Source organism: Monodelphis domestica, chromosome 2, assembly GCF_027887165.1.
Source record: "Monodelphis domestica isolate mMonDom1 chromosome 2, mMonDom1.pri, whole genome shotgun sequence".
In the NCBI taxonomy this organism is placed as follows: domain Eukaryota; kingdom Metazoa; phylum Chordata; class Mammalia; order Didelphimorphia; family Didelphidae; genus Monodelphis; species Monodelphis domestica.
In genome coordinates, this window is record NC_077228.1 from 336,725,054 (window position 1) to 336,750,544 (window position 25,491).

The window sequence follows — 25,491 nt, forward strand, 5'->3', positions numbered from 1 at the left end:
TGTTCCTTAGTATGGAAATCAAGCAGAAATGCTAATGGGGAAAATCAATAACTATTTTGCAATGTGTAGGTTTAGAGAGTTGTCGAGAGCTCTGGGGTAAATTAATTGTTTGGTGTTATATTGCTAGTGTGTAACAGAAACAGTATTTGAACATGAATGTTGAGGATGACTTTCTATCCCTTATGCCATCCTTAATAGAGGAAATGAAAACTATGTAGTCTACTATTGTAAATCTTGAAATTTCTCAGACTTGTGAATGTTAAAAATTTCCACATTGAGGAATTCTCCATTGGAACAAATTCCCTACTGGAAACATTCCCCATTTAGATGTGAGAACTTGCCAGGTTCAGAAATGGGAGGACCTCTACTCCACCCATACTTAAGACTGCTTTAGGGGAGAAAACTCCTTGCTAAACAATGAAAGTACTTGGACCCATGCTTATGATGAGGCAGGGAGTTCTTTGAGCCATGCCTGTTTTTAGAATTGATACAATGGGATTGTAGGTACCTCTAAAGGTCGGGCAGGTTTTCTCTTGATGGGATTAGTCAACTCAACTGTGTTTTCTCTGGTTCAGACTTACTGAGGGGATTAGTTGACTTAGCTGGAATTCAGATGGGCTGTCTTTTAGAAAACATCTACAGTGATTGGTAGATGGAAGAACTTAGGGGAGGTGACATAGAAAAAAACACTATATAATAAAAGGAATCTCTTGAGCAAGAGAGGCTTGGAGATCCTTGGAGATAGATCATTGGAAATAGATCCTTTTGGAGGAGGCCCTTTGAAAATCTCTTGAGAAGAAGTCCCTTGGGAGGCTGACTCTGGCTGGAACTCCCTCTGGGGAGACTCTGTTCCCCAGACAGCCTTGCTTAAGACAAATCTTGTGGTGAGTGATAAAAAACTGACTGATTCTCTCTCTCTTAAGACTCAGGTCTAGGCCATGTTGACTTAAGGCCTTTCATACTTCTCTCTCTCTCTCTCTCTCTCTCTCTCTCTCTCTCTCTCTCTCTCTCTTTCTTTGATTCCTCATTGTATTATTAATTAAAATTCTCTATAAAACCCAGTTGACTTGGGCATATTCATAATTTGGGAATATATTCCCTGGCAACCAACTTATATTTGATTTAAAAACCAAGACACGGTAGTGAAACATATTTTCAGTGGTCAAATTTACTCATCCTCTCTTATATCTATTATAATTTATATCTTCCACCATTTTAACTCACTTCAGTTTACAACATCAACCATTTTAATTATTACAGTTTATGGCAAACAACTATTTTAAATCTTACACTATGCAGAGCAGGGAGAATAATATGAAGGAGAGTAATGTGAGATGAGTTCAGAAAGGTAGATTAGCATCAGATTTGGGAGGACCTTGTGTTCAGGGGTAAGGAACTTGTTCTTTACTTAGAAGTCAATGGTGAGCTTTTTAAAGATTTATAGGAGCAGTACAATAACAAACTTAGACCTCTAATTTGGAAAGATTACAATGACTTCCAATTCCAAAGATGCTCTGGAAAAAAGAAGAAACTAGAAGCAGAGAAAACAGTGAGAAATATGTTGTAGTGTTCTAGGAAAAAGGTTGTTAGGACCTGAACAAAATATAGTGGTACTGTTATAGAAGGGATGATCTAGTTGGGAAAGAGGTGACATATGTGTCCAGGCATGGGGCTGCTCCGTTCCCTCTCTCTGTGGTGCCTGAGGACATTTTTTGAATGCTCTGCCTCTCTGCCCAGCTGCTCAATTCAAGTACTTCCTCCCTCCGCTGTCTGCAGTAATGGAGGTGGGAAGGAGCTGGAGATTCACAGGCAGTTTGAAGGTTCAATTTAGGCACACAATCTCTAAAAGGTGTGCCAATGCTGGAACTCTGCTCATATTTATCAATTAACTTCTTGAATTTCAATCTTTGAATAAGAACCATGATCTAGCTGGCATAATGCCTACTCTTTTCATGAATGCAGGTCCAACCTCCCACCTCCTCATTAGATTCAGGAATTTTGCATTTGGAGAGACAATAAGGGTAATCTCATTTGTGGTGTGGTATGGGTTACAGGTCTTAAGGCAGCTCACCACTATTAATTCTCAATGAAATTAAATTCAATAAGCATTTATTAAGTACCTTAGTATAAGGAAAATACTGTAGTCAGTGAAGTGACTACAAAGATAAAATGAAAATCAACCCCTATCTTCAAGAATCTTAAACTCTCTTGAAAGAAGATAGTCAAATAGTTATGAATGAAGCATATACTCATCAGTTCTCTGGGTACCATTCATAGCCTTTTACCAAGTGTGGGTCTCTGAGATAGAATCGATATCTTACAGGCTTCTCTTCTTCCCCAACAACATAGATTAAGCTAAATGGTTCCTAAAAGCTGATGAAGCCAATACTTGATTGACCTGAAGCGGGTCAAGGCTCAAGCCCTGTTTCCTTGAAGTAGCTTCTTGATAACTGTTGGTTCTGTTAACAGCTTCCTTATCATCAATGGGAATAAAAAAGCCTCTCCACATAGAGCTGTACCCTTCAGACTTGGTGGACATGTCAAGACCCTGTTAAGGGTATTGATATATTGAAATATTATCCTGAAATTATATATATATATATATATATATATATATATATATAACTAAAATAATAGTTTATTTTAAGGTAAGAGAAGGAAGGGAAGGGAATTGGACTGATCTATCAAAAAACTATAAATAATCTTTCCCCTCCAAATCAAGTTGATAACCTACACTATTTAATATTGCTGTACCTACAAATCTAATTCCTACAGTCTCCCCACCTCTGTATCCTAGGGGTAGCCCAGAGGGACAGAGAAGTTCTAATGCTATTGACTAGAGTTGCTGCTCTATCATGTTCACTGGAATATATCATCACCAGTGTTTCAGTGTTAGTGTACTAATGAACACATCCTTGATAAACAACTGTGATCAATTAGTTTTTACAAAGGGATGTGTCCTAAAATGGAATACTATGAACAAAATGACAAATATATTCCCCCAAAGACATGAACTCCCTTATTCTGACTTGGTCCCCTCAAGAATGAACTTAAATTTAAACTGATTACTACTAAAGATTTGGCTCACCATTTTCCCTTGTGGGTACAGCATAATCATTGAATAAGTAGTTCCCTTGTTATAGGCCATGGTATCTCCGCAGCTATGTCATCTATTGCTGGACTAGATGTGGCATTTGTGAATTTCAAAACTACTCCACCCTATTCAGACCATTCTTTAGAAGATAGGATTTATCTGTTTCCTGATCAATAAGAATAGAAATACTTGGAATAACAAAATCAGGTCTTGGAAACTACAATCTCCACCCTACTCAGGGTAACAAGATTAGGAAGGGCTGCAGCAAAACTCAAGATTTAATTATTTGAGAATATGGCCTTCAACAGATATGTGCAAAAAAAGGACAGACCTCTGGGTGGTCCTAAGTCAAGCTAGAGCCACCATTAGCACATGTGAGATGCAGGAAGTGAGGTAGGGAACAGCCTCTGGAGTTCTCGGGGAATTCCTGTGAGGAGGGAAAGAGTTGGTTGGAGGCTGGTGCTTGGAGTTGGAGGAGCCCATGGACTATTTTTCTCCAGTTTGGTCACGTGAGTGATAGAGACCTATTTCTTTCCTTGCCTTGGCTATCCAGGGCCTTGGGCCAGCTTTGGCTCAGCCTGAGCAGAGTGGGTATTTAAGCCCTCTTTCCTTCTCTCCCCTTTTCCCTCTCTCTCTCTCTCTCTCTCTCTCTCTCTCTCTCTCTCTCTCTCTCTCTCTCTCTCTCTCTCTAATATTTTCTTCCTCCTATTTGTAATTAAAACACCATAAAAAAAAATTGGCAGCTGACTTGAGTATTTCATTTAGGAATTACATAGCTGAATTCCTTGGTGACCTTAAATTAATATATATCAGTCTTTTAAAGTGATTTCAATATCACACATTTCGATTGTAGGGGCTGCACCCTTCCTGAGATTAGCTTCCAGCAAACTCCAATATGGACTTCTGTTCCTGGACCACCAGTAACTCGTCTGACCTTTAGACCCTTTTTCTTTCTTTCTATTTTTTTTTAATAATCTTACTTTTGGTAGCCTTTTCCATTCATTACATTCACTTACCTTAGAGCAGAAAAGAATGAAACATATTAGAATGGAAAAATCCAACATCACTATGTGTACAAGGCCACATGTAGCATCCTGGAAAGGAAAATGAAGGAAGCTACACATAAAACAGAAAAGTGATTAAAATATATGCCTTCTTGATTTTGGACTAGCTAGTCTTTATCACTATCTGTGTCATCTGAGATATGAAAACATAAGGTTGGGATATATTTTTGAACATGGTTGGAAGCATGGTACAGAGGAAAATGTGCTGCATTTGGAATCAGAGAACCTGAGTTCAATTCCCATCTCTATCATTTGTTACCTATGTGACTATGGAAAAGTCATTTAATCTCCCTGAGCCTCAGCCTGCTCACCTATAAATGAGGCTTCTAAGGACTTATGATGAAAAATGCCATCTGATGGAGTCTGAGCATAGACTGAAATAAACCATATTTAATTTTCTTTTTCCATTTGTTTAGGGTTTTTGTTTTTAGATTTTTTATTCAAGTTCTCTTCCACAAAATTACTAATATGGATTGCACATGTTAAATTTATGTCACATTGCTCAAATTGCTCATCATCTCAGGGAGGGGAGGGAGAAAAGGAGACAATTGGAATTTAAAAAAATTTTAATGTTATTTGTTTTGATGTGTAATTATAGGAGGATATAATTTTTTAAATTTTAAATGAGGGGGTTGAAGGATATGTCTCAGAAGTTCCTTCCTATATTAGATCTATAATCTTCCCTTGACCTTACATTCTTCATCCATAGAGGTAAAATGTTAGTTTCTTAAAAACGGGGAATCATTCTTTTTTTTTTTTTTTTGCATTTGTGCCCCTCAAGCTTAGAAGAATTCCTGGTAAATCAGAGGAGCTTAATGATTGTTGGTTGATTGATTGATATGAAATTAAGGAGTTAGATTAGGTGACCCCTGAGGTGGTCACTTCCTGCTCTAAATCTCTGATCTAATATTTACTTGTGGAACTGGCCTCACTCCATATAATTTACAATCAAATCTTTGCATTTCTAAATTGTTTCTAATGTTTTGAGCAACAAAGTTAAATATGTATCTCTCCAATACTTCCTTTTAAATAATCTTTCATGACCTCTAAGATTGTTTTAACTATCAAATTTATCCCTGACAAAACTGGTTAAGTGCTCCAATTCATTATTTTGTGAAGTCTGTCTTCTCTCCCACACATTCATATAGATGGTGCATGGTACAGTCTTTTATTTTTGTTTTTGAATTTTTTTTCAAGAGAGGGGAAGATGAACAGAATGGAGAAACTGTAAAAAAATTTTTATATATTGTATTCCCTCCATTTGAGAGAGAGCTAAATAAAAGGTCATTTTTCAACTAATTTTTAAGAGCATCACTTTTCCTTTGGGGACATTTTCTTGGGGGGTATTTATAAATATGCAGAGCCATAACTTGAAGCTATTTATTTTCTGATAATAACCACTCTCCATGGGAAGCTTGGTAGCCTATTTGAGGAATTATTTTAATACCATAAAAGCCACAATCTAATAAACAAGCTTTATAAGGTCAAGTGGGTACCCCCCATCTTTCAGAGAAAGAAAGGCATCTGAATTATTCTGGGTGACCTACTGTGCCATTATTTTCTGGAACATTATCTTTTCTTTCAAGGAAGGAATAGTACTGTTTGGCATTAGTTTAGAGAGGATCCACATGGTGTCCAGAGATCAGCAAATGTAATTAATTACAATCTGCATTTCATTCTCAGCTGCAAACTTGGGATTTGAGGAATCTATGTATCATGCTAGTAATGTACCTTTTAAGAGAGTCTCTTTATCTCTCTCTCTGTCTCTAGTCTCTTTTTTCTTGACTGTTTTCAGAATTTAGACCAGAATAATCTTTTAAAGGAGGACAGAGAGACAATGCACTGGGCCCAAAGTTGGAAAGGGTCCAGTTCAAATGCAGCCTCAGACACTTAATAGCTGTGTAATCCTGGGCAAATCACTTAATCTCTATTTGCCTCAGTTTCTCACCTATAAACCAGGGACACACTGGAGAAGGAAATGGCAAACCAGTCCAGAAAAAGTCCCATGAAAATGTCCATGGTATCACATAAAATCAGACATCATTGAATAACTGAACAACAATAATCTTTCTAAGACATAAATACAAACATATCTAGAGCCCTTCAAAACTCTTCATTGACTCCCAGATAAAATCTAGATTCTTTAGGTCCAAACTGAAGGTCCTTTACGATATGACCCTAACCTACCTTTCTAGCCTTATCTCACAGTATTTCTCTTTAATATTATTCCTTTTTTTCAATAAAAATTGAATTATCTATTTTTCCATCCTCTGAACATACCTCCCCATTTTTTGCCTCCATCTTTGCATATGGATTTCCTTTATAAAAAAAAAAAACAGTGTGCAAGAGGGGAAAGGATGCTAAGACTCACCAAGTTAAGGTTGCCTTATGGAAACCTTATCCTGTAGTGATGCAGTTCTCTCCAAAAGGGAAATGATTCACCTTGCCCCAGTGTCACTGTACTTCTTCAGAGGTTCAATGAGATCTCCTGTCAGGATATTATAGAGGAGATTCTTCTTTAACTACAGATTAAACTCAATCAAAAGTTATTAACCTTTCCAATGTTATGGACCACTCAGGTAATCTCATAAAACCTATGAACCCCTTCTTAGAATCATGTTCTAAAATCCATAAAATAAAATGTACAAAATTTAAAAGAAAACAAATTAGACTGAAATTCAATTATCAGTAGATATATATAGATGTAGATATGTGTGTGTGTATATATATATATGAATGTGTGCATATTTGAATTTTTTTATTTAGAATATTTTTCCATGGTTACATGATTCATGGTCTCCCCTCACCCCGCACCACTCTTTCCTTCCCCCTCCCAGAGCTGACAAGCAGTTCCACTGGGCTCTACATATATCTTTGTTCAAAACCTATTTCCACATCATTCATATTTGCAGTAGAGTGATCTTTTAACATCAAAACCCTAATCATACCTCTATCAAACTACATGACTATGTTTTTCTTCTGGACTTCTGTTTCCACAGTTCTTTCTCTGGCTATGGATAGCATTCTTTCTCATAAGTCCCTCAGAATTGTCTGAATGTATGAATTTAAAGTTCATGGACTGTAGGTTAATTATCCTTCACACTTTCTGGACTCTGAGACCCTTTGACAACTCTGAGATATTTTAATTCTATATAACTCAGAATGAATGGAGTTTAGCGAGGAAAGTTAAGGTCAACAAAAAAAGGTCCATTTTTAAAAAAACTATATTGGGGAAAAAAGAAGAATCAAGGGATCACTTGCTCAGGGGAGATTATACCAGGCAATGAAGGAAAGCCAATTATCAACTCATATTTGCTTGTGTTTTCTCTGCTAAAGAGGATGGTTTTTGGTCTGTGAAGAAATTTCTCAAAAAAAAAAAAGTGAATTGGGAGCTGATCCAGGTACTGGTGAATGTTTACCAGTCAGATGTCCAGAGAGAGAAATGTACCAATGACACATTTTCAGGTTTACTCTACATTATTAATATTTTCTCCATCACTTTCTAAGTCAAGATAATAACCAAAACAGCAAATCAAGTCCTGAAATTTGTAGGATTTATCCACTTGCAAATATTCAAACTGCAACCATTAAGAGTCAGTTTAAGCCCCTACTCCTACCCAATATATGGAACAAGATAGTTACGAGAGCACTGGTCTACACTCTATGAATCACCTACCTCAGATGATCTGAGTACCAAAAGAACACAGAAAAAGGGCATCTGGGTGTTTCAGTGGATTGAGACGTGGGAGGTCCTGGGTTTAAATCTGGCCCCAGACACTTCATAGCTGCGTGACCTTGGGCAAGTCATTTAACCCCACCTGCTTAGCCCCTACCATTCTTCTGCCTTGGAATTAAGACTTAATGACAATTAACAAACATAAGGTAGGGGTTTAAAAAAAAGATTTACCTATATTTTAGTGAAACATTTGACAAAGTTTATTATGATATGGAAAAGGTGTAAACACATGGGCTAGATGATAGCAAATTTAGAGGAATAGTAATTGTTGAATAGCTGGCTATGCAAACTAGTCATTAATGGCTCAATTTCAACTTAAATGGAAGTCATCACTAGAGTTCTCCAGGAATATGATCCTACCCTGTACCATGTTGCTATTCAATCAGTTTTTTAAGTTGTGATTGAATGACTATGACTCCATTTGGGGTTTTCTTGGCAAAGATACTGGAGTGGTTTACCATTTCCTTCTCCAGCTTATTTTATAGTTGAGGAAATTGAAGCAAATAGGGTTAAGTGACTTTTGCTGGGTCACACAGCTAGTATGTATCTGTGGCTGGATTTGAAATCAGGTCTTCCTGAGTTCAGGACCAGAATTCTATCCACTCTGCCTCCTAGCTGCCCTGCCCTGTACCACAATATGAATGAAGGCAGAGATGGCAAACTTACCAAAATAGGTGACATAAAGCTGGAAGAACGGGTTTCCAAAACTTGGATGGGAGTCAGGATTCAGAACATTTGACAAACTGTATTAAGAATAATTGTAAAGTCTTACACTTGGCTTCAAAAATTGAACTTCTCAACTGCAAGGTAGGGAGACCAATCAGATAGCAGTTTATCTGACAAAGAACAGGGGCTTTAGTGGATTTCATGTTTAACATGTATCAACAGTGTGATAGGATAGCTAAAAATAAACCTAATGCAATCTCAGAATATATTAAGAAAAGTTTAGTTTGCAGCATATGGATGTGGTAGATCTTTTGTAATCAGCCCTGTTCATATAGTATCTAAAGTATTGTTTTCAGTTCCAGGAGCCCAAAGTGAGGATGTCTTTATAAAGCTGGGTACTTTCCTGAGAAGGAAAAAACAGGATAGTGAAGTACTTTGAATTCACTCCATATGAAAAATGGTTGCGAGAAATGGGGATGCTTTTCCTAGAGAAGAGAAGATTCAGGGAGAATTTCGGTCTTTTAAATATTTGAAGGACTATATCTGTAGGAGTTGCTAGATAAACCTTCTTGGCCAAGAGAGGAAACCTAAAGTTAATGAATGGAAGTTATAAAATAGGAAATTTTGGCCTGAGATAAAAGAAAGCTTCCTAAAAATTAGAGTCATCCAAAGGGGCTATTTGAAAACTAGCTAAAAGGAGGAGGAAGAGGAGAAGGAGGAGGAGGAGGAGATCCAATGTATGCCTCAGAAGAAACTCTTTCCACAACATATAAGGCAAGAATATAAAGACATTGAGGCCAAGATATGTTAAATAGTATGCCAAGGTTATATAGAGTAAGTAGCAGAGAAAATAATGAGTCATCTGACAGTCTGATACTCTTTTCACTAAGCCTCACCACCTTCAATTATTTACAGAGTACTTTGATCTGTCTTGGCTGAGTATGAGTCTGAAATTTTCAGTTCTTGGTTCATTGTGTTCCATACATACATACATGTGTGTGTGTATGTTCATTGTGTATCCAGTCATTTATGTTGGCATTTGATTAACCAAGAAGAACCCTCTTTGACTAATGACTATCAATATGTTTTCTGTCCTGGGGAAGAGGGGTAGTGATGGAATTGGAGATACAGGAATGATTGGCACATGGTCTCTGCCCTCATGGAACTTACACTGTATGACACATATGCAAGAACTACATAATTAATAACATGTAGAAAAGAATATAAAGCAAAAGCCTAAAGTGTCCTGCAAGTTTTAAGGAAGGAAATCTCCCCAGTGTTGCAATAACAGTCCTTTGTTCAGAACCTACCTTTACTCAGGAAATCCCAGTATTCATTTATAATAGTTGAACCATAGGATTATAGATTTAAAGCCATAATGATAATAATAACAGTAATATAATATTTACTAAGTACCAAGTTCTAGGTAGTTAGGTGGTACAGTGGGTAGAGTATTAGATCTAGATTCAGGAAGTCTCATCTTCCTGAATTCAAATCCAGCCTCAGACACTTATTAGCTGTATGATCCTGGGCAAATCACTTAATCCTTTTTGCCTCAGTTCCTCATCTGTAAAATGAACTGGAGAAGGAAATGGCAAACCACTCCAGTATCTTTGCCAAGAAACCCCAAATAGGATCACAAAAGGATGAACCTAACTGGAAAACAACTGAACAACCAGCACCAAGCACTGTGCTAAATGTTTTACATTCATTATGTCTTTAGATCTTCACAACAACCCTGGGGGTAGGTACTATTTTTATCCTCATTTTATATAAGGGACCTTAGAGGTCTAACCTTCTTCATTTAATAGATGAGGAGACTGAAATTCAGAGAGCTTAAAAGATGTGCCCATAGCCACAGAGGCTGAGAGTGTCTGAGTCTGGGTTTCAAACTCAGAACCTCTGACTCAAAATCTATGGTGCTATTTTCATAACACCATAGAAGATGGGAAAATTAATATTTTATATCTTAAAAACTTAATAAATACTAAAATGAAAAGCCCATCTGTGATATCACTTAAATCAGTTGCTTTGTAATTTCCCTCTGCCCAGGATTACTATGATTTCCAGCCAATTTTATATAGACTTTCAACTTTTAACATTTAATATTTCTCACCTCTCCCATGGCACAGTCAATATTTTTTTATTTTAGCAGTAAGAATAATAGCATTACAGATTCTTTCCCCTCTGATCCCTTTCCACAAGGCTGGACTAATTCCACCAGACAGACTGGGCAAATTCCCATGTTGTCAGCCCACCACTAGGCAGAGCTTCAAGGGCCCCAGGGCATAACAAAGGCAATTTACTACAGGCTGCTGGAGGGACTCTAAAAGAATAATCATTGGTTTGCCCTTCTACACAGGGGTAACTCAAATCCACCAAATTATCCAAAAGAATTTGGCATTTCTCCTTTCCCTAGCAATATCCTCTCCAGATTGCTATCCTGGCCAATACTTTCTACTTTAGTTCATGATATATCCCTAATCTCCATCTGTATTCAAACATGAAGATATCTGGATAAAGTACAGCAACCAGAAGCATGTATTGAGCGTCTATAATGGATGGAGCTCTATGCCAGGTGCTGAGGGAGAAACAGAATTGAGATGAGGTACCCGGTCTTAAGGAATTTATGATATAACAAGAGACTGGACATCAATATAGGCGTCTATGATATAGAATACTTGAAATTTTATTTTATTTATTAAGCATCTATTATCTCTCCCTCCCACTGCTCTACTATTGGACAATTAAAATGAAACAAAAATAAAATTCCCATAATGTATATATGTAACCAAGGAAAATAAATCCATATATTTGTTGATGTCCAAATGTAAATTTCATTCTTCATCTTAAGTCTTTCCCTTTTCAGGAAAGAGAAGGTGCCATTTTTCCTCTTCAGTCTTCCAGATTCATGTTTTATCATGACATTAACCAGTCTTTGAAATTGTTCTTCACAATGTTGTTATCATCGTATAAATTGTAATTCTCCAGGTTCTGCTCCTGTCATGCTGCATCTGTTCTGAACATTCTCGTGATTATGATGTATAATACTATATGTCTTTAAAAAGAGCATTAGAGAATCATAAAATAAATTTGTGGCCTGAGTAGAAAGTTATTGTGGCCAACCATGGAGAAGCAAGGAGCATTTAATTCTTGCCTTAAAGATATAATATAGATATAGTAGTTCAGCCAGGGAAGATGAAGAGGAATCACATTCCAGACATAGAAGACAGCCTAGGCAAAGGTATAAAGACATGAGAGCACAGTTCATATTCAGGGAATAGAGATTTGGCCAGTATAGCTATGTTGTTCAGTAATTTTCAGTCATATTGTGAATCCATTTGGGATTTTCTTGACAGAGATACTTAAGTGGTTTGCCATTTCTTCTCCCGCTCATTTTACAAATGAGGAACTGAGGCAAATAGAGGGTTAAGTGACATGCCCAGGGTCATATAGCTTATAAGTGTCTGAAGCCAGATTTAAACTGAGAGAGATGAGTCTTCCTGACTCCAGACCTGATACTCTATCCATTGTATGACAGAGGAAAATAACATGAAATAAAGGAGGTAAGGAAGGAAGGAGAGGAAGGAGGGAGGAAAAGAAGGAGGGAGCAAGGGGGAGAAGAAAGAAGAAAGAGGGAGAAGAGAGAAGAAGGGAGGGATTTGCAATTATTATCTCATTGGATCTTCACTATAACACTGGAAGGTAAATGCTATTATTATCTGCATTTTGAAATTTAGGAAACTTAGGCAGATAATGGTTTAGTGACTCACTCAGGGTCACACAGCCAGAAAGTATCAAAGGTGAGACTGAACTCAATTTTTAATGACTTTAGGCTTAGCACACTACCCATTAGAAAAATAGGGAAGTAACAGTGCAGTGGAAAGAATGCTTGGTGTAAGTCAGAGGACTTATGCTCAAATCCTAGCTTTGTGACCCTGAACAAGTCCTTTGAACTCTCTAAGCCTCAGAGTTGGACTAGAAGACCTCTAAATTCTTTTCTAGTCCTAGAATCACATAACAAGCTATAGAGAATCCTTCAAGCCAGGGCAGGAATGGAACTTTCTTTGAGCAGCACTAAAGCACCCTTGAGCAAAGAAAAATCATGATTAGAGCTACATTTAAGAGAAGTTGCTGTGGCCAGAGTACTGCAAAAAGCTTTGAGAAGGAAAGAGAATGGAGGCAGGAAAGGAAGACTTATTAAAAAGTTATACTAATTCAGTTGGTTAATAATTATTACATTTATTCCTTTTTCCCCAGAATCTTTGAGAAAATTGGGTCATCTCATGTAGTCTTGTATTGATTATATATACTCCATTTAACCAACGACTCTACAGAAACCTCCTAAATGAAGTCATCAAATGCCTTTTGGCAAGTACTAGACCAGCCAATTGCTTGGGCAAACATATATTCAAGTATAGCAATTCCTATACTCAAGAAGTTTACATTCTAATTGAGAATGACCCATCTAGGAAAGTGTGGCCAGGAAGGGTGGCCTAAATGAGAGTGAGTGGACAAATAAAAATGGAGACTAGGTGACATAATAGAGTTAGAGGTCAGAAAATGGCATTCTGTAGATGCTATACTCAATGGCAAATGTAACACCAACAGTTCAGACCCTCAGTTAAAAAATGTATTAAACATCCCCTATGTTGCATATATTATGGTAGAGATACAAATTAAAAAAAAAAAAAAGAAAGACAGTTTCTACCCTCAAAGAGTAAACAATCTAATGGGGAAGATAATACAAAAGGAAGCTGAAAAGGAGGGACGGGACATGATGAAGAAATCTAAAGGAGTATAGAAGGGTAAGAAATGAACAGATAGCTTCCCTGGCACCATTCTGAAATGAAGGTTTGGGAAGGAGTTTATCATTCCACCCTCCAGGTAGACAAGGGGGACTGATGAGGTGTGAGTATCAAAGCTGATTCAGTCTTTCGGGATAATGAGATTCCCAGTAATGATATTCTTGGTGGCATGATGGAGGATTCCAGAGAATTGTAGCCAGGTGAGAAAGAGTTATGTCTGACTTTGTGATAAATCCCAAAAAAGTGGGTATGGGAAGGTGGAAAGAGGGGAATAAAAGCTAGGAAGGTCATAGCACTGTTGTGAGTTATGCTCAAGAAAGATCATTTGAATTCAAATTATAAAGAAGTATGTTCTCTCTCTCTCTCTCTCTCTCTCTCTCTCTCTCTCTCTCTCTCTCTCTCTCTCTCTCTCTCTCTCTCTCTCTCTCCTGAGAACTATGTGCCTTGACATTTGTCATTATTTACCAAAAATATTGACAAATGAATAAGGATAGTAACAAGATGATCTTTCATTGCCTTCAGTCTGCTTGCAAATCAAGTTAAGAAGACATCTACCAAAAGTTAAGTGTGCAGTTTTCAAAATAAAATTTTATCTTTCAATTCCTTCCTCAGCCCACCCTCCTTCATTCTGTCTTACAAGTTATGGTCCTATAGAATTATCTAAAAGATTGTATATTTTTTTCATCATAGTAGATTAGAAGAAGCTAGTTATCTGTTCTCAAAAGCAAGCACTGAATATTCCTAAAGATCTTATACCAAAGGAAAACATTAGACTTCTAAAGCTTTACTCGTACTGCCTCCCTAGCCCCACAAAAGTAGGATGTGACTTGAAAGCATTGGTTATAAATTCAAAAGGTTTGGTTCTGTATGTTCTTTCTGTGTTGAGCTGTTTACATAATTGCATTTAAGTTACCCAACTAAACACCCATAATCATAAACATGTGTCCTGGATGGCATTCTAGGTTTCTTGTTAGCAGTGGTTCCCAATTATAAAAGTACACAACGAGCATGACTAACCTGTCTCTGTATATTTGCATGTGAAAAATACCAGTCTTCAGTGAATGCCAGATGCTTGAACAGTCTGAATTGGGAACTTCTTCCTCATTTCAGCCTGTCTGCCTGCCTGCGAATCAAATCAAGTCAAGAAATTAAATTGCAGATAGCTTAAATCATGCACAAGTATTTTTAAATACAAGCTTCATTTTGCATTTTCTTGTCAGTCCATACTCCTCACCCCCTCCTATCTTGCAAGTTAATGTGGGAGATCATATTCTTTAAAATGTTTTCTTCTACCCATTAGAAATTAAAACCCCCACAACTAGCAAAAATTCCATTTCCCTTGGTGGTTGTCCTCTGAACTTGAAAAGAACCAAAATGAGATTGATGGTGATGTCTTCTGAGTCTTACATAATTGAATTTTAGTGAGACAGAGATGCCTGAGTCTCTCTTCCAGAGTTATCAAAGTTCAGGTTCAAGCCAAAAGTCAAAATGACTCAGGACTCATTGGATGACCTTCACTTCTTCAATATCAAACCAAGCTTGAAGAGCTCCAGAGCACCCTTTTCCACTACCTTCATGGTTGTTGGAACAACTTGTTCTCATTCACCCATTCTCCCAAAAGAAGTCTTGATAAGTAACACATCAACACACCCCTAGTTCCCTGACAGGTTTGAAGTCTATCAATTTCCCTCAACCTGATTTTGCCTGCCTGCCAAGGCAATTTACTCGGGCATAGCCACTATGCATGCTACAGTTTCTTAGAGCCACAGGTGAAAGCTGGGTAGTGGGGGTGGGGGGCCACCAAATGAGGAAAGAAGACCTGGAAAGGACTTGGAAGCCTTTGTTACCAGAGTCACTAGTCTTCCCTGAAAATTTCCCCTTTCCCCCATTAATCCTCCTTTTCAGTAGTGTTTGTAGCAAGAAACACTTGGAAAAAAAACACACTAATATATAGAGAAAGATTATATTTATAGAATTCATTTGTCCAAGGAATAACACATGACAACATCTTCCAAATTGTATCATGCTCCCAGATCCCAGATAAGACTATCACAGGTCAAAGGTTCTCCATGGACTTGATTCAATTCAATACCCTAATCAATGTACCCCCACCAAATAATCATCCAAAAGCAGTTAGTGAAAAGGCATAATATCAAATGATAATATTTGGAAAGCACTTAGCCTAGTGCCTGACACATAATAATAGTAGGTGATATATAAATGGTAGTTATTATTAAATACTTGAGACATACTTGCCTATATATACAAGTACCATCACTTTGGAGAGTGGAAAAACAGGAAATATACATGGAGCAGGACACTCATGGAGGTTAAGTGTGACCAGAGTACTCACATGTCTGGCAACCTATTCCTCTAATGCTACATGATAATCAATGCCTCCTAATTATGTTATCTATCACACTACTCCTACTAGGCTTACTGCCCAAAGGTCTCATGGGGCATGCAGTCTCTGATGGCATGTAATTTCTGCCTAATGTCTAGGAATATTATATAATATCTGCTAGGCATTGCTGGCTGATTGCTTTGGGTGGCCATGATCAATGGCCACTAAGAAGAAGTGTGGGATCTAATATCCCTTTTAGCTAAAATCCAAGAGCTTAAAATTCTACTCTTTTAGAATGACAAAGTCCCAGCACATCCAGTCATTTGCACAGGAAAAAATTCTACTCTTGAGCACATAAAGATTCTTCACCCTATTCCAAGTTCTTTGGAAAACCAAACAACCCCAGCTGTCTCATGTCTACAAATTTACACATAAATAATACATGCATATAGAAACAAACCCAAAACTCAACAGGCAAAAGTATTTTCTTCTTCCTATGAACTGGATTCTTGGACTCATTCTTGCCTCTGCCATATATATGTCACTTTATAGGAGATTATGCCAAAAACTAAGAATTCTTCTTTGCACAGGAAGTCAAACATTAGTGAACTCTCTCACCAAACACTAAATCATTAAAGAGAAAAAAAGAGTAGTATCATAGTCACCAAATAATATTTTTGTTTCCCCCTTTTCACCTCTAAACTTAACTATATGCTGATAGTGATAACATTTTCCCCTTCTTAATACAAAATTTGTTTATTCAAACAAATGCATTCCTTCAGATATTATAGCAAAAGAAATATTATGAGACTTTTTTTTTGTCTTATAGAAAACTTGGATATTTTTATTTCCTGGGCCAAATTTTCTTAATCTGTAATCCCAATTAAATTAGCCATAATATCTCCAATATATTTAAACCAAGTATATCAGTTAGACTTACACCTGTTTTCAATGGCTTCATATTGTAAATGGCCTCATTGAGAACAAGTCTCCTAGATCTTCTCTTACCTTGGATTGCATCTTTTTTTTTTTCTGAAGACATACAGTTTATAATTCACTACAGGGTAATGATGTCATCAATGAGAAGGTTGTTTTGTTTTTTTTTTTTGTTGTTGTTTTTTGAAGTAGCATATCAGGGGCAGCTAGGTAGCTCAGTGGATTGAGAGCCAAGCTAGGAGATGGGAAGTCCTGATTTTATATCTAGTCTCAGACACTTCCTAACTGTGAGACCCTGGGCAAGTCACTTAACCCCTATTGTCTAGCTTGTACTACTCTTCCGCCTTCAAATGAATACATCGTATTGATTCTAAGATGGAAGGTAAGGGTTTAACAAAACAAGCATGATAATAAACATATATAACCTCTTAGATGGAGCCCACTTATTAAGAACATTATTATTAAGACTGAAGAACATCCAGTAAAAAAATACTGGGAGTAAAAGTTAAACAAATTTAGAAGCAAAAATCCTAAGTAAAATACTGAGAGGGTGACAACCAGTTTCCAAATATATAAAGAATAGAGGAGGACCACAAGTCACCAAACACAAAGGAAGAAAAGGAATAAAAATAAAAGTTCAATCAACAGTCCAACTAATGAGTGTCAGTACTATTTAATTTTGATATTTAAAACCACATTGGGCAAAGTGTTTTCCAAAGGAAACCCCTAAATTTGCAAATTCCCACATCTAAGGATTGGCTAAAAGGAAGATTTTTTTTTGTACTTTCAGAGAACATCATGAGCCCAATCTCGGATTTTGAAGTTGACTTTTTCTGGGAAAGGAGCAAGAAGGAAACTTTTAGCTATTTTACTTTTCTTCCAGACTTTCAAAAAAATCAGTGTTTTATTCATACTACTCAACAGGTATGGAGCTTTAGAGTTAGAGGCAATTATCTTGATTGTCTAGACCAATTACTCTATAAATTAGGAATCTTGAACCAAGTCTGGTCCTTCTACTTCTTTTTGTACAGCTTCTGAGCTACGAATGGTTTTTACACAGTGATTCGTTGACCCATATTCTAGATCCTATACCCAAAGTCAGCTTTAACTAACTCAAGCCAATTTTTAAATTTTCAACATGTGATTTTATATCTCAGAAATTGAAACTGGTACTGATTTCTTGGCTTGTTGAATGTATAGAATTTTAAAAGTACTAATTATGCAAATTAAACTTTAAAAGTATATACATTCATTCCCTCCCTCCCCAGTTAGGTTGTTTAAACATTTACCAGCACATAGGTGGACCACTCAATAATAAACATTGCTTGAGCTCAGCAGAAATATAGTAGAAGGCTCATGGAGTGAAGTGTTGGATAATAATGATGACGATAATGATATTGATAATGGTAATTGGCATGAATATATTTTAAGTTTTGCAATGTGCTTTATAACCATTATCTATTTGAGCCTGATAACATCCCTGCCAGAATGTTACAAAAGAAAAAATAAGCTTAGCGGAGTTAAGTGACATGCCAGAGGTCACACAGATTATTATTCTTTGAACACCGAGTTAATGTATTTTAACTAATGTTATCCTGTTATCAATATAAAAATAACACTAGGAACAAAGAAAACTGCAGGAAGAAAGATATAACTTAGATAAAAGTTCCTCGATATGGTGAATAGTTTTGCTTTTAATTTTGGCTTGCAATTTCAATTCAATTTCTTCTTATTTACTGAAAGTAATGTTCCTTTACTTTTCGTTCCCAGCACATAGCAACCATTTAATAAATAATTTTAATTTATTGATTGATTGAAGTCCAGAAATGATACTTCCACTGGAAAAAAATTTGGGTAAGGATAGGAAAGAGCAGTTGTCAATTTAAAGCAAGGACAAATAACAATTTAAAATACTGTTACTTTAACAATACTCAAAAATGTAATACCAAGTCAGACAGGAAATATTTTCAATAAACAACAGGTAACATACTCCAAGATCAAAAGCCCTGAGTAGCAATTATTTCTCCATAAAAGTCATATAAAATATTTAAAAAACAATTTGGGTCACATTGGAATATAGACATGTAACATATCAAAAATAAATTGATTGTTGAAACTAATTGAGATAATTGATCATTTTAGCATAGTTTCAGGCTCCAAAAAATTTCCCACAAAAGCCTATATATCTGTATATAAGACCAAAAGTCACTCAAAATATCTATAAAGCATATAAAATATTTTAGACTCTCTACCAAAGCACACTTAATACTTGTAGAGATTTAATTACAAAGTAGACTTTGAATAGAAAACAAAGAGCTGGAGGAATATTCAGTGTTCATGTCTGGGCCATGCCAAATAATAAAAATAATGCTACAATCAAAGTTAATTTATGAGTTCAGTGCTATAGCAATTAAAATGCCAAAGGAGTACTTTACAGAACTCAATAAAAATACCAATAAAGTTTATTTGAAGGGAAAAATAGAATATCAAGAGAAATAACAAGAAAAGCATTAAACAAAAGGGAATATTATTTATAAACCTCAAACTACATTATGAAGCAGGAATGAACAAAACCATTTGTTATTGTTTTAAAAGGAAAAAAGTAGATCAGTGGAACAGACTAAACAAAAGAGAACATGAAGTAATGAAACTCAATTACTGTGTTCAATTAACCTGAAAACACTAATTATTTAGGAAAAAATAAAAATTATTTTCCTAATTACTTAGGTAAAACAAAGATTTCTGGAAAGAATCAAAAGAAATCTGGTAGAAATTAGATTTATATCAATAATTTTAACATAGTCTCCAAAAAATTCAAGAAGAACAAGTGACCTGAAAAACACTTATCACAATCAGTACCTGGTAACTTGTTAACTTGAATACTATGGTCCATACTATTTTTTTAATAGAGGAGAAGCAGATTATATATCTTGCACAGTTATATGTAGGAGATGAATACATATGCAAAAGGTAGAAACAATTCCAAAAATTAAGAAATTTAATTTTGATTACACAATATTGAAAAACTTTTCCACAAACAAAAGTACTAAAATTAGCTTGAGAAGAAAAGTAGGTTGACTACAAAGAAAAATCTTTGTATCAAATATTTAGGACAAGGGTTTGGTGTCCAAGATATATAGATAATTAACAGAAATATATGTCTAGAATCCATTCCCTAATAGATCAAAACCACTTCAGAGCAGATAGGTCAAAACATAGGAACAAACAGTTCTCAAAAGGAGAACTGTAAATCTTTGATTTATAAAAGAATGCTTGAAATCACTAATAATAAGAGAAAAGCAAATCAAAACAAGATGGGAATAATCATTTCAAGAGGTCTTGTGGAAGGACAGGAATACTAATAATTGTTATTGAAGCCCTAAATTAGTATAAGCAATGCAGAAAGTAATTTGAAATTATGCACATAAAGTGATGAAAATTCCCAAATCCTTTGAACCACAGATTTCATTACAGAGCTTACATCCCAAAGAAAGCCATTGGTAAAAAGAAAATGCACATGTAGATCAAAAATTTCATAAAAACATTTTTTGTGAGAATAAAGAATTGGAAGTAGATGGCCACCAATTTGGGAATGGCTAATTTGAAATATGCCTTTCTATGATTTTTCACCCATTTGTCTTTGTTTTGTGTCGAAACCAAGTCCATTTATATTGTGATACAAGTCAAGTTATGTTGAGATATTGTGATAGATGCTGGCACTAGGGGAAAAGTGCCAGACTGAAGAATATGTGAAATTGATCACCTCGACCAGGGAAGGGTCCCAGGAGTGAATTACAGAGGAGAGAAAACTGTCAGAAGAGCAGTGAGGGTCTCTCAGGCTTGAGACTTCAAAGGAAGAAGGTGGGAAAAAGACTTTCTCCTGAGGGTTATCCACTTTTCCTGCTGGTGACTGGAAATCTCTCCTCCCAACACTTTGCAATTGAAGGGACTTTCTGAAGAGAAACCTGAACAGACTTTACCTCAGCTCCTGTTGCCCAGGGGTGAGTCAGCTTGACTTTCTCTCAGGGGGCTCAGGCTGCCAAGGCCTGAGTTCCCCCTAAACTGGAGGAGGATGGGGAAAGGGTTTAGATAGAGACAGGGACCCCTTCTCCCCACTTTCCTTTTCCCATTCTTCCCTGCTCATTATTCCTTTTGTATTATCTGATTGAGTTAACATTAAAAGTTATCTGTTTCCCAAGCTGAGTGTGAGTGAACAGATCAAGGGGAGACCTTTTGGTCTTGAGTAGTGGAGGGGGGACAAGAGGGACAAGAGTGAATTGGGGAGAGCAGCTTTAGCTAAGGAGGGAAGGCAGAAGGGGGGAAATCTTCAAACCCCCTCTCCTCTCTCTGAGCCAACCCGTTACATGTGCTGTCTCCCCTGAAACCCACTTTGAGAAGGGGGTTCTCCTCTCTTTCCCGCTCTCCATATCAAAAGTACAAGCTTCCCTTGGGGTACAAAAACTTCCCCTCTTTTTTATTTTTTAAGACAATATATGAGTAATATATTGTGATAGATGAGTGAAATGATGAATGTAATAAAGAAAATAATTTTGCATTTTTCTCATTCCCACATTTGCAGTAGATGAACTGGGGGCATGCAGCATAATAAAAATGGAAAACAAAGGGTGTGTAGCTATTTTAGGCATAAATCTACTGGAGTCACTGTATAAGGACATGTGTTAGAATTTTAACTTTGTAAACTAAATGAAAAATGAATGAAAAAACATCTGTTAAGTGCTTACTATTTGCCAGGCACTGTGTGAAGTTCTGAGTGTGGGAGGTAGGGACAAGGGAGAAGTATGTGAAGCATTGTTGGTTGTTCAGTAATTTTTCAGTCATATCTGACTCTTCATGAAATTGGAATTTTCTTGATAAATACTGAAGTGGTTTGCCATTTCCTTCTCCCGCTCATTTTAAAAATGAGGAAACTGAGGCAAGCAGAGTTAAGTGACTTGTCCATGGTTACACAGCTAATAAATGTCTGAGGCCAGATTTGAACTCAGGAAGATGAGTCTTCCTAACTCCAGGTCCAGCATTGCACCATCTGGCTCTCTTATTTGGGAAGTACTTAACAAAATAAATAAAAATAAAACAAAGCCTAGTTAATATATTTCAAAAATAAGTCAAGATGTTAACTTGCAGGGATCCTTATGTACAAATTAGTGACTCCTGATCTCAATTTATACTTATTTAAGTATTTAAATGTATCTCTCCTATAGAATATAAATTCCTAAATGGTGAGGATTACTTTTCATTTTATCTTTCAGTCTTTAGATCCCTATGCAGTAGAAAATAGAAAGTACTTTGTTTGAATTGAATTAATGGAGAACTCATTATTTCCCTTTATTACTTTTGGATAGTTCTAATTGTTCAGAAGTAGTTTGAGAATTGGGTGATAATGTTAAGTTGAAATCCATTTGTCCTTGTTTTGCCTTCTAATGTCAAGAACACGTCCAACCCCTCTGGTATGAATAACCTTTAAATATTTGAAGATTGTTATTCTATCCTACCGCCCCTTGCCCCTTCCCCATGAACCTTCTCTTCTGGGCCAAATATTTCCATTTACCTCAGTTGATACTTTTAAGAAAGAGTTCCAAGCTGCCTCATTATACTTGTCACCCTCCCACGAGTATAGTATGACTTGTCAATCTTTCCTAAAATGTGGTGCCCAGAACTGGCCTCAGAGCTCCAAACGCAATATGATGAGGGGAGAGAACATAGGACTCTGGTGTCTTTCAATCTGGCAACAAGCTCACTATTAGTGTAGCCTAAGAGAGAGTTAGCTTTTTTAATTATTTGCCATATCATGCTTTTTCCACTAGAAACCTCTAGTTTCCTGGCATAGCTTTTTTTTTTTTAATTTAAGTGAAGACTTTACATTTATCCCTATTATATGCTATTTTTTGAGATTCATCCCAATGTTCTACCCTGTGAAATTGTGGAACCCCAGTCTTCCAGATGACATACTAACTATCCTATTAAGTTTGTGTCATCTACACACTGTTGGACAATGGAAAGAATACTGCTCTGGAGTCAGAGGACCAAACTTCAGATGCTCATATTGATAACCTATGTGACTTTGGGTAAATTATTTAACCTCCTTGAGCCTCAGTTTCATTATGTGTAAAATAAAAGGGCTAGACCTCTCAGGTCCCTTCTAGCTCTGAATTGTGTTTCTGTAATGTACATACATTTTATTTCTTCATCCAAAATGTTGAATAAAGATTTTAGGCAGAGGCATTGGAGACTTCTCTTGAGAATGATATCTACTAGACAATACTCTCTAGGTCCAGTCAGTCAACAGTTTCTAGGTGCACTTAAAGGTACTATGATTCAGCTTACATTTCCATACCTTGTGTACTAGGATATCAAAAAAGACAAAGTACCTTTAGGATATCCAGGCATATGTTCATGCTCTTTCACAATCTGATAACCCAATAAAAAAATAAAATAAAATGAAGTTCGTCTATTATAGCTTATTCTTAATTAGTCCACGTTGGATCGTAATGAAAGGCTTCTGTTTAAATACTCAATAAATGACTCCAAATCACACATTTTAGGAAAATAATTGTCTCTAAATTTAGAGAATATGAGTTTAAATACTCCCTCTGATATAATCTTTGTTTGATAAAGTCAGTTCCCTCATCTGGTTAAATTAGAGCTCTGGCTCTACGATTATACGATCTATAAAGGGGTGTAAAAATATTACCGTCTTCCATGCTCTGAAAATTAGAACACAATTTGTCTCTCTTCAATGCTACAGAACCTCTCCCATTCTCCAGGAGTAGTCAAAGAAGAATTCAGCTATGGAATTTCAGATGCCATCAGATCTGCTTCCAGTTAATCCCTGACTTGATCAATTAAATTCTGTTCAAAACATGCTGGAGATTTCTTAATCTCAAATTTTTGTGGGCTTCTTTGAGGTCTTCATGAAGTCCATCCATCATCAGTTTTGCTTTTTCTTCTTGATAATGAGGATATGTGGGAGGAGCACAATCTACAAAAGTTAGGATGGAGGTTTTGTTCTTCTGTACAGAGAGATGCATTGAGCCAAATTTCCATCTGCTAACAATTATCAGAGGATTTTCCACCACAATGCAATAAAACATGACAGTTGTCACATGCCCACGGCTATGACACACAAACTTATCCTGGTATTAGAGAACTTAATGGACTTCAAAATTTGAAGCTCTCAAAGTTGACATATTTGCATGGTTTTCAAGTGTGATAAGTCCCTGAGAAGCACAAAAGGAGGAGGAAAAAAACACCACGTAAACACAGACAGTGCCAGATTTCACAGTATGGGCCTACCTTACAGCATTGCTCAGAGGAAAAGATTTTGTCAGTTTTTAAGTGTTATGTAAATCTGAGTTAACATTGCAATTATTGTTCTTGTCACCTTCATCTTATCCTGAAGATCAGTCAGTCAAGAAAGCATTTATTAAGCACTTACTATGTATGTGCCAGGAACAAGGCTATCAGTTAGTCAGAAATTAGTTGGTAGCTAATTATTTAAATTAGGCTAATTCAGAAAAAAATAAAAAGACAAAAAGCAGACTCTGCCTTCAAGGAGCATATATTCTACTAAGAAAGACAGCATGAAAATGATGAGGCACAAACTGGACATAAACAGAATAGAATCGGGGTACCCTCAGGGGGAGAAGCACTCGTAACTGGAGGAGGAGAATCTGGAAGGTTTTCCTGCAGAAACTGAGACTAGAATTGAATTTTGAAGGAAGCTAGGGAACTAAGAGCCTGGGTATGCAGTCATATAGAGCAGCCATTACAAAGACACAGAGATTTCAGATGGATTGCAAGTCACTATAAGGGGATCTCAGAGTTCATGACAAAACATGAGGTGTAAGAATAATGAGAAACTAAGAAAGGGATGAGTTCTGGAGAGCATTAAATGTTAGAAGGCTCTACATTTCATTTTGAAGGCAATTAAAAGGCACTGAAGCAGGGAAAGATAATGGGGTCACATCTACACTTTTAAAATATTTCCTTGGCAGCCAGGTAAAAGAAAGATTGGATTGAAAAGAGACCTGAATCAGGGAGACCAGTTACAAGACAATTGCAACAGTTAGAGAGAGAGAACTGATTCTGGAAGAGGTTGTTGCCCTACTATTGTTCTTTTCCATTCAAATATTGGGGAGGTTATTGCACAAGTGGCTGAAATAATTGCTTTTCAGACAATTATTGTTTGATGACAGAGACACTGATAATGATGGTGCTGGTATCTGAGAAGCATCAGGGTCTAGTAGAAAAGAATTTGAAGCTTGGGGTCAAGAAATATGGGTCCAAATTCCTGTTCTGCCACATACCAGATTTTAGTGTTTCAGAAGCCATTCTTTTATGAAGTATCTCACAGATTTGTGAGGGAAGTAACATGTATATATCTGAGTATTATATATATATATATTTACATATATAAAAATGATATGTTTACTTAGTACATAGTGAATATCTCCATGATCATATTTCAGGGGCATGTGTCAAGGGCTTGATAAATATTTATTGAACTGAGTTGAAATAGCTTTCCTACTTATCTTGCTGGCGGATTAAAGAAGGGGAAATGTTTATCTGACTATCAAAATGAGAACAAGGCAAAGGATAAAAAATTTTGGCAAGAGACAATGATTTTAATTTCTAGTAATATTCTCAAATGTAATAAAAATAATTTGGGAATTCCTAGAATAGGAGACAGTTCCTCTCCAAGCTATATTGCAGACTTAATCTACAATGCCCCAGAAACATCTTTTCCTGGAAGCTGAACCCAGCTCTGAAATTCATACAATGGAACTACCCCCTTTCTCTGTACATAGCCTCTTCTCATTAGAAAA

The 25,491-nt window shown here is 36.4% G+C and overlaps 1 long non-coding RNA gene across 1 annotated transcript in view; it reads right to left on the reverse strand.

Annotated features, from left to right (window-relative positions):
- Window positions 1-3,808: 3,808 nt before the first annotated feature.
- LOC103099785 (uncharacterized) overlaps window positions 3,809-25,491 on the reverse strand; it is a 51,667-nt gene continuing 29,984 nt past the window's right edge. Inside the window, exons 3-4 of the long non-coding RNA XR_008916607.1 lie at window positions 14,386-14,491; window positions 3,809-6,646 (exon numbers count right to left, since the gene is read on the reverse strand). This is a non-coding gene — a long non-coding RNA (uncharacterized LOC103099785). The remainder of the gene's footprint in view (window positions 6,647-14,385; window positions 14,492-25,491) is intronic.